Genomic DNA, 7,494 nt, shown 5'->3' with positions numbered 1-7,494 from the left:
TTTTCTGTTACAGACTTTCAAAATTGTTTAGTTAGGAGACAGCAGCAGTCAACAGGAAGAAGTGATTGCTTCACTCTACAATTAAAAGTACAATGATTCACAAAGGATTATTTGAAAATTATTTAAAGGAAAGATTTTCCCCAGGTATACTTGTTCCTTGTTATAGGATCTATCCATCCATCCATTTTCCAACCCGCTGAATCTGAACACAGGGTCACGGGGGTCCGCTGGAGCCAATCCCAGCCAACACAGGGCACAAGGCAGGAACCAAACCCGGGCAGGGTGCCAACCCACCGCTATAGGATCTATGAAAGTAATAAAAAAGTTAAATATACACTGTAAAAGTATTTCTTGACTGGCAATTAAAAACACATATGGGCACGTTGTCCTAGGGCACAAAGCAAGGCTGGTCTTGTTTGGAGAATGTTAAATAAATCATAACACCTAGATATAAAAATAATGATAGCTTATGAGAAAGGAGTCCCACTTCCAAGGACTTGCACCACATTTTTACTTTGGGTAAACGGTGCCTTGTATGTGAAACTTGCATAATCTGATGTTTCTATGGGTTTCTGCAGCAATGCTGGCCTGCATTGTATATTATGCAGTTAATTGGTGTCCCCAGATTGATCCATTTTGAGTGAGCTCTGTGGAAACAGGTGACTTTTCATCCAGAGTTGTTCCTTTTCTCATGCCCATGGTTCAGGCTTCCCACCATCCTCTACTGAAAATGGCACATTCAGTAAACTGCTTTTTTTTCAATTAATGCACTTTATTAACCATAGTTTTCCCATTGGTAATATTCTGTAATGTTAGGTTTATTTTTATATATAACACAAGCATGTTAAGAGATCACTTGATTAAAACCTGTGTGGGGATTTTGAACATGCAGTTATCGGTCCACACTGCCTTGATACAGCACCTTTAAGAGCATAGGCAGTTTCATAGTATGATACTGGAATAAAGTGAATGGAATGTACGTTATTAATGTTGGTCATGTCATTTATCTGCATGGCCCATCAAAAACATTTTTTTCTTGTCAGGCATTGTCCAACCCGCTATATCCTAACACAGGGTCACAGGGGGTCTGCTGGAGCTTTTAATATAATTTTGAATAACAGTCACAAGAAAATAAATACTTCCTGCTATCTTTTTACATCATTTTTTGTTTAGTTTATATATGTATATATGTTTATATATTTTACAGTGACCACTCCTCTCATTTTGTCTTCCCAAGCCTCCAATCCTGTTTCAACTTTCTCTTAATTTTTTTCTTTTTTCTCTTTTAGTACCATCCTGTCTTTTTTTTTTTTTTTTATTTAATCTTCTCTGTGCAATTCTTTCTTTTTCCTCTTCTTTCCTCTCCTTTGCTCCTTTAAAGGGAGGCCAGGAGGTAGAATTTAAAATATTTGCTTCAAATACTTGCAGAAATATAATGTATAACATAACATTTTCCATTCCCATATCCAACTAATCCAACTCAGGGTATATTATATTGATGACAGTGAACACAAAAATGCATGTTGATTGCACATAATATTTTTTCGATGGAGGATACCAGGAGAAGGTTCTGTAATTTACAGTCAGGCTTCTAAATTATTAGAACATCTCCTTCGTTTCAGTTTTGTCTCATTTTTAAATATAATAATTTCTTACTCTCTGCATTTAAGTTAATTTAACCTCTTCCCTGTCCACTTTCACCACTCACTGCTACTCCATGAGAACTGGTCCCACTTTCTTCCTGGGTCACCAAACCTGTCGTCTCTACGTCTTGTTAGGTCTTATTACAAGACAGCTAGAAAAAAAAGACTTCCCTCTGACTAATCTGCCATATGCAGTAAAGTGTCCCAGACCTACTGTAGATCACAGGAACAGTCCCTTCTTTTGCATGGAATGAGACAGCTTCATGAGACAGCCTCACTGTCGTGTGGTCATGTGCTACAAAAAGAATTTCAAATTTGCTATGACAGCATGTTAAGAAGGTGAAGGTTTTTATAAAGAAGATGGATTGGCGATTCTAAATTGGCCCTAGTGTGTGCTTGGTGTGTGGGTGTGTTTGTGTGTGTCCTGCGGTGGGTTGGCACCCTGCCCAGGATTGTTTCCTGCCTTGTGCCCTGTGTTGGCTGGGATTGGCTCCAGCAGACCCCCGTGACCCTGTGTTCGGATTCAGCGGGTTGGAAAATGGATGGATGGATGGATGATTCTAAGCTTCTCTATTCCATTTAACTGCAGGAGGCTTCCACTCACTGGCTGCATGTTTCTGTTCTCTGTTCCTCACTTTTTGGCTTGGATGATCTGATCGTCTGACATCTTGCATTAAGAGACTGGTTAAAGGGATAAAAACTAGGTTTAATATTTTATTTAATCAAAGTACACATAAGAAACCTTTCTATTTTCAGGTTAAAATTATCTGTAAATTATTACAGATAGCCGTTTAGGTTCATTCAATACGTGTCAAACTAGAAAAGCACTACATAATATACTGTAAATGTTATGTTTTGTCAAACTGTTAGGCTCAGTTCCTACAATTACGTTTGTAACATAACCCTTGTGGGTTGGTTCCTGGCTTTGACCCACTGTTGAAAGGACAAGCTCTGGCTCACCATGACACATTACTGAATGATGAGAGGTTGCAAATCGATAGATCGCGTACCTCAGGAAATGGTGTTGCTGTAACGGTTTGTCAGCATCGAGTTCTTGGTCCTAAATGATGCCGCCGCCGCAGCAACAGCACGCCAGATGTCTGATTGCCTATTGAACACAGCACGCTCTGCTACACTAAGCACATGCCATAATAATGAATGTGACCCTTGTCTCCATTCAGTCTCATCTTCTGCTTAAATTCCAGTATAATAACTGAGCTCATTACAGCAGTCCGTCCGAACGCCAAATTAGCATGTTCAGCTTGCACGCATGCGCACACACAGACTCCCAAACATAAGGATGATGGGAATATACAGTACAGTATATACAAAGCGGGAAAAGCACGTCATTTATACCTGCGTACTTCCAGCGTGCTCATCTCCATCCTGCAAGAAATTAAAATGCAATAAATGTTTTATACAATGAAATGTGTAAGATTTATTTTTTTAGCTGGAAAAACCTTAAAACTATATAATGAAAGACAGAATAGTGAGTATGTATAGTGTATATTTCCTAACATTACAATTTGTATTAATGGAAGCCTTGAAAATATTAATAGTACTGAAAGTGTGCACTCTTTTTCTTAGATATCACACACTTAGAAAACTGTTTAATTATCTATCTATCTATCTATCTATCTATCTATCTATCTATCTATCTATCTATCTATCTACAGTATTATTTGGCCACCAGAGACATTTCACAGCTTTGGTTAAAATCCTACCTGGGAACTGTGACTTCAGGATATGGGAAGGTATATAAATATTAGTGCAAGGAACAAAAATATTTAATTATAGTTGATAGGTGCAAGTATATGCCTTACAATTCCAGAGCAACAAGAGTTTGAAACAAGGAAGTTTTTTTCAGGAATTTGTCATACGTTATACTTTATTTATGCTTTGAATGAATTTTCTCTGATTTATAACTTATTGTTGGCTTGGAACATTACAGAATCCTTTGCAATGGTTATTTGCTGCATACTTTTGCTATTGGAAGAATTCACTTTATTTCACATTGTGGTTTCTTTGTCACTATTCAGTTTTTACTGCTTTTTTGGAGGTTGGATACTATGGACTGTTATTAGGGGCACAAACCATGGAAGTCGTGTTTGTGACGTAACAAATAATATGCAGCATCCGAGACAGCAGATAAAACTCTCTGAATTAAAGACTTTCGTGGTGTTTCTAGGTGTGGTTTGAGTTAAAAGGTTTAAAGAAATTAGCATTTACTGTAAATTCAGTTTATGTACAGTATTAGGCATTAGTTACTAGGTTTGATGCTAATTATGAATTTGACACAAGCATGTTTATAGACTACGATTCCTGTGATGTCCATTCTGTGATCCTTGAATTATTATTTCCTTCATCTGCCTGTTCTTGTAACACCTGCTTGATGTTCCTTGTGTAGTCACAATATTCTAAAGGGAAAATGAAAGGACTGCACAACATACAATGTATTCAGAAAGTATTCAGACCCCCTTCACTTTCTGCAAATGAAGATGCAAGGATAATTAAAGCAAACAGGATACACCTGACCACAATCTGGAGCGCTAAAGAAAAAGTTCAGAATGAAAGACCTCAGTTTGTTATTATGGGTTATTGAGTATAGCTTGATGGGCAAGTATAGCAAATGTATCTATTTCAAATGAAATCTATAATGCAGTAAAGTGTGCAGAAAGTGAAGGGTCTGAATACTTTCTTTTCACTGTTACTGTTCAAGTATTAAGAGAGGAATATAAGAAACATTCAAAACAGTAATGCACATCAGTATTCTTTTTCAATATTTTGTATCACACATTTATATTTGTATTTTAATGTTTTCCGAATGTTTTAAAAACAAGCAAAATTTTATTTTTCATGATCATTAGTGAGTTTAATGCTGAAGAATATAATAAATAAAAACAACTGTAATTAAATATGTGAACTGGTCTGTAACAGATTCTCACTCAAATAGAACCAGGTTAGGTTAGGTAAAGGCAAGATGCTAAATGAACCATGCAGACCACACATTCAAGGAAGAAAGTGCTTTAAATAAGCAAAATAATGAAGCTGAAGGTAGGACAGTGATCATGTTTTCTAAATACATATTTCCCAAAATGCTGTTGTTGTTATTGCTATGTTAGTAACTCCACACCAACAGTATTGCTCTGAATCATTAAGACACATAACCCATTTTTTTCACACATTCCTACTGTCAGATGATGCCTCCTATCATAAATTCCCAATCCAAGTCACTGCCACATGGTGATGTGATTCATAACTAACTTGACTTTACAGCCTGGGTGAAGTTACTCTCAAATCAGAGCATCAATTTCAGTAGTAAGGGGGAGGCCTTTTAAGAGATCTCTAAATTAGCAGCACACTATTTTGAATGTTAATTCTACCCTGAAGGGTGCTTTTGGTTGTGGATACTTATGATTTGCACCTTATTTTCTGCAGCCATTAGCACTCCCATCTTCTGCCTGTTCAGACTCTATTGTCTTTCTTTATGACAGTCTATTCATGTCACTCAGTTCCTGCAGTGCATCACAGCAAAAAGAAGTGGCCCTTCTCCAGAAAAGAAAGAGAAGCTGAGCCCCCCACTGCTAGCAGCATGCATGATGAACAACAAGTGGGAGCCATTTTTATCTTTCCTTTTGTGCGTCATGGTGAAGCGGACAGCAAGATGCTGTGTCTCCTGCTGCTGAAGAGGCTCTATGTGACTGAGGTGCAGTGGAAGGGAAAAATATGCCTCCTATTTAGTGATTTTTTTCACTTTAACAGAAAGGATGCAGAAATTAAAGTAAAAAACAAAAGCAGGCAATAAATATTTTCTAGCTGTATATGAACATTTAGAGCCAATACATGCTTTTTAAATGTTATGCCTCTGACCTACTAGAGAGGGCCTCCAAACAGATATGCCAACCTTGCTCTTCAAGATTAAGAAGTAAAATGAAAATGCTAAAGGAATTAAAATTGAACAGCTAATTGGGAAGCAAATTCTGATTTACATTTCTTCCCATGAGGCTACGGTCCTTGTTTTTTGTTTTCTATCATCAGCTCCTGCAGCCTAATTGCTGGTTCATTTAAATTCATTATATGCGGCAGTTAACTTGATGATTGCTTTTTGTTTGTAATGTAGAGCTTCCAAATACAACCTGAAGGAATGGGGAGTTGACCACAAGTTTCTTCTGATCAGAACAATTGAGAATTAGAATGAAAGTTTTTTTTAAGTACCTTATTTTCTCCATTGTAATATCAATTTCTATATTTACATAATATGCATTATCCTTTTCTGAGTCCATCTTGCACATTTGATATTTCCTAGTCTTCCTTCTGTGATTTTTCAGGATTATTTTGCCTTCAAAAGAGATCAATGAAAGCAATTCAGAAATAGAAAAATTTCAAGAGATCTCAAAATGGGATTCAGGCTGCTTTGTTTTTCCATATCTGTTCAACTTGTATTCTGAGCATAAGAGGAAGACTAGATTTCAAAAAACAGAGGCTGGAATGAAAACACTGTTATAACTACATGATGAAGAATTGAAGAGACACATAATTAAAATCTAAAAAGATAGGGGCCTAACTTCTTGGATTCAATAGTGGCCTGCTATTCAATATAAAAATATGTTGTCAATAACTCATTAAAGATTTCATTTTTCTCTACCTAAAGATCCAATAGATGGTGTCAGCACAGGCTAAGAAAGTTTCTAAGAGAACACAAGACAGGAAAAATGTGCTTTGAAATCAGCTATGAAGGCTAAATAGTAAAAGTAACTTTTCGCTATCAAGATAGCTGAGTGAAAAAAACTGATGATTTTGAACTGTGCTGCTGAAAGTGATTGTTTTGCACACCATGAACCACAAGACAAACAATGAATCAGTTTTAGAGAAGATCAAAACCAACAACATGCTGGTATCATACAGTCTATATGTGAAAAACATGATATATGCAAACCATTATGGAAAAATCATTCTCCATGAACTGATTGGGAAAGTTTAAAAATAAAAGCTTCAAAGTAACAATGGTGAAGTGCTTTTTATTTGCTTTACCAGTGTACTGGTACCCTTGCTAACTAAGGAAACAAACTTTATGACATTTTGAGTATGAAAATTCGAGGCAAAGCTGTCCTGAGAAGCTATGCAGAGGGTGTGTGTGTGAGTAAGTGAGTGACAGAGAAAGTGAAAGAGACTATCAAATCATAAAAGTGCAGAACTTATGAGCCCGCTCCTTTGCTTAAATCCTTTGGCAAGTCTTGTGTAGGGTCCTGGAGTGGATTGGCTGTTGGATTTTTGGAAATTGAGTGCAAATGGAGTTCCCTCAGACCTAAGGTAAATGGTGTGAGGCAGAGCAGGTGGTATGACTCTGCAGACGGGGGATTCAGAAGAAAAACATCATTGAAGCTGCAAAAAAAGAATCCTTGGAAGATCAAAGCAGGGGAAGCAGTGTTGGGGAGTGGCTGAAAAAAGACATGGCTATCAGTAAACCTCAAATGAGGGAGACACTACGGTTTACAATGTGTTAGGCTGCTAGCACCAATGATGATAAAATGTAAGCTGAATAATGGCATAACAAAAATCACACAAAATGAAGACTTGTCAATATATTGTCATACAGTAAACCACCAAAGGACAGTATCAGAAGATATTTCAACATCAATATCAAATACTTCACAACGTAAATAGAAACATAAATGGATATTCATAAATTGCTAAATCTCTGATATGTTTCTTGCTTTTCCCCATGGGGAATATTCCACCTTTCAACTGACTACAATAAACAGAAAGGAAACAAATAGTTTAAGAACACCTCTTTACATACAATATGTCAGACCTTAAAGTGGACGAACAACAACAGGGAAAGGCCATGTCA

This window comes from Erpetoichthys calabaricus, chromosome 1 (genome assembly GCF_900747795.2).
Source record: "Erpetoichthys calabaricus chromosome 1, fErpCal1.3, whole genome shotgun sequence".
In the NCBI taxonomy this organism is placed as follows: Eukaryota; Metazoa; Chordata; class Cladistia; order Polypteriformes; family Polypteridae; genus Erpetoichthys; species Erpetoichthys calabaricus.
The sequence above is the reverse complement of the archived record's forward strand: the minus strand, read 5'-3'. Positions refer to the sequence as shown.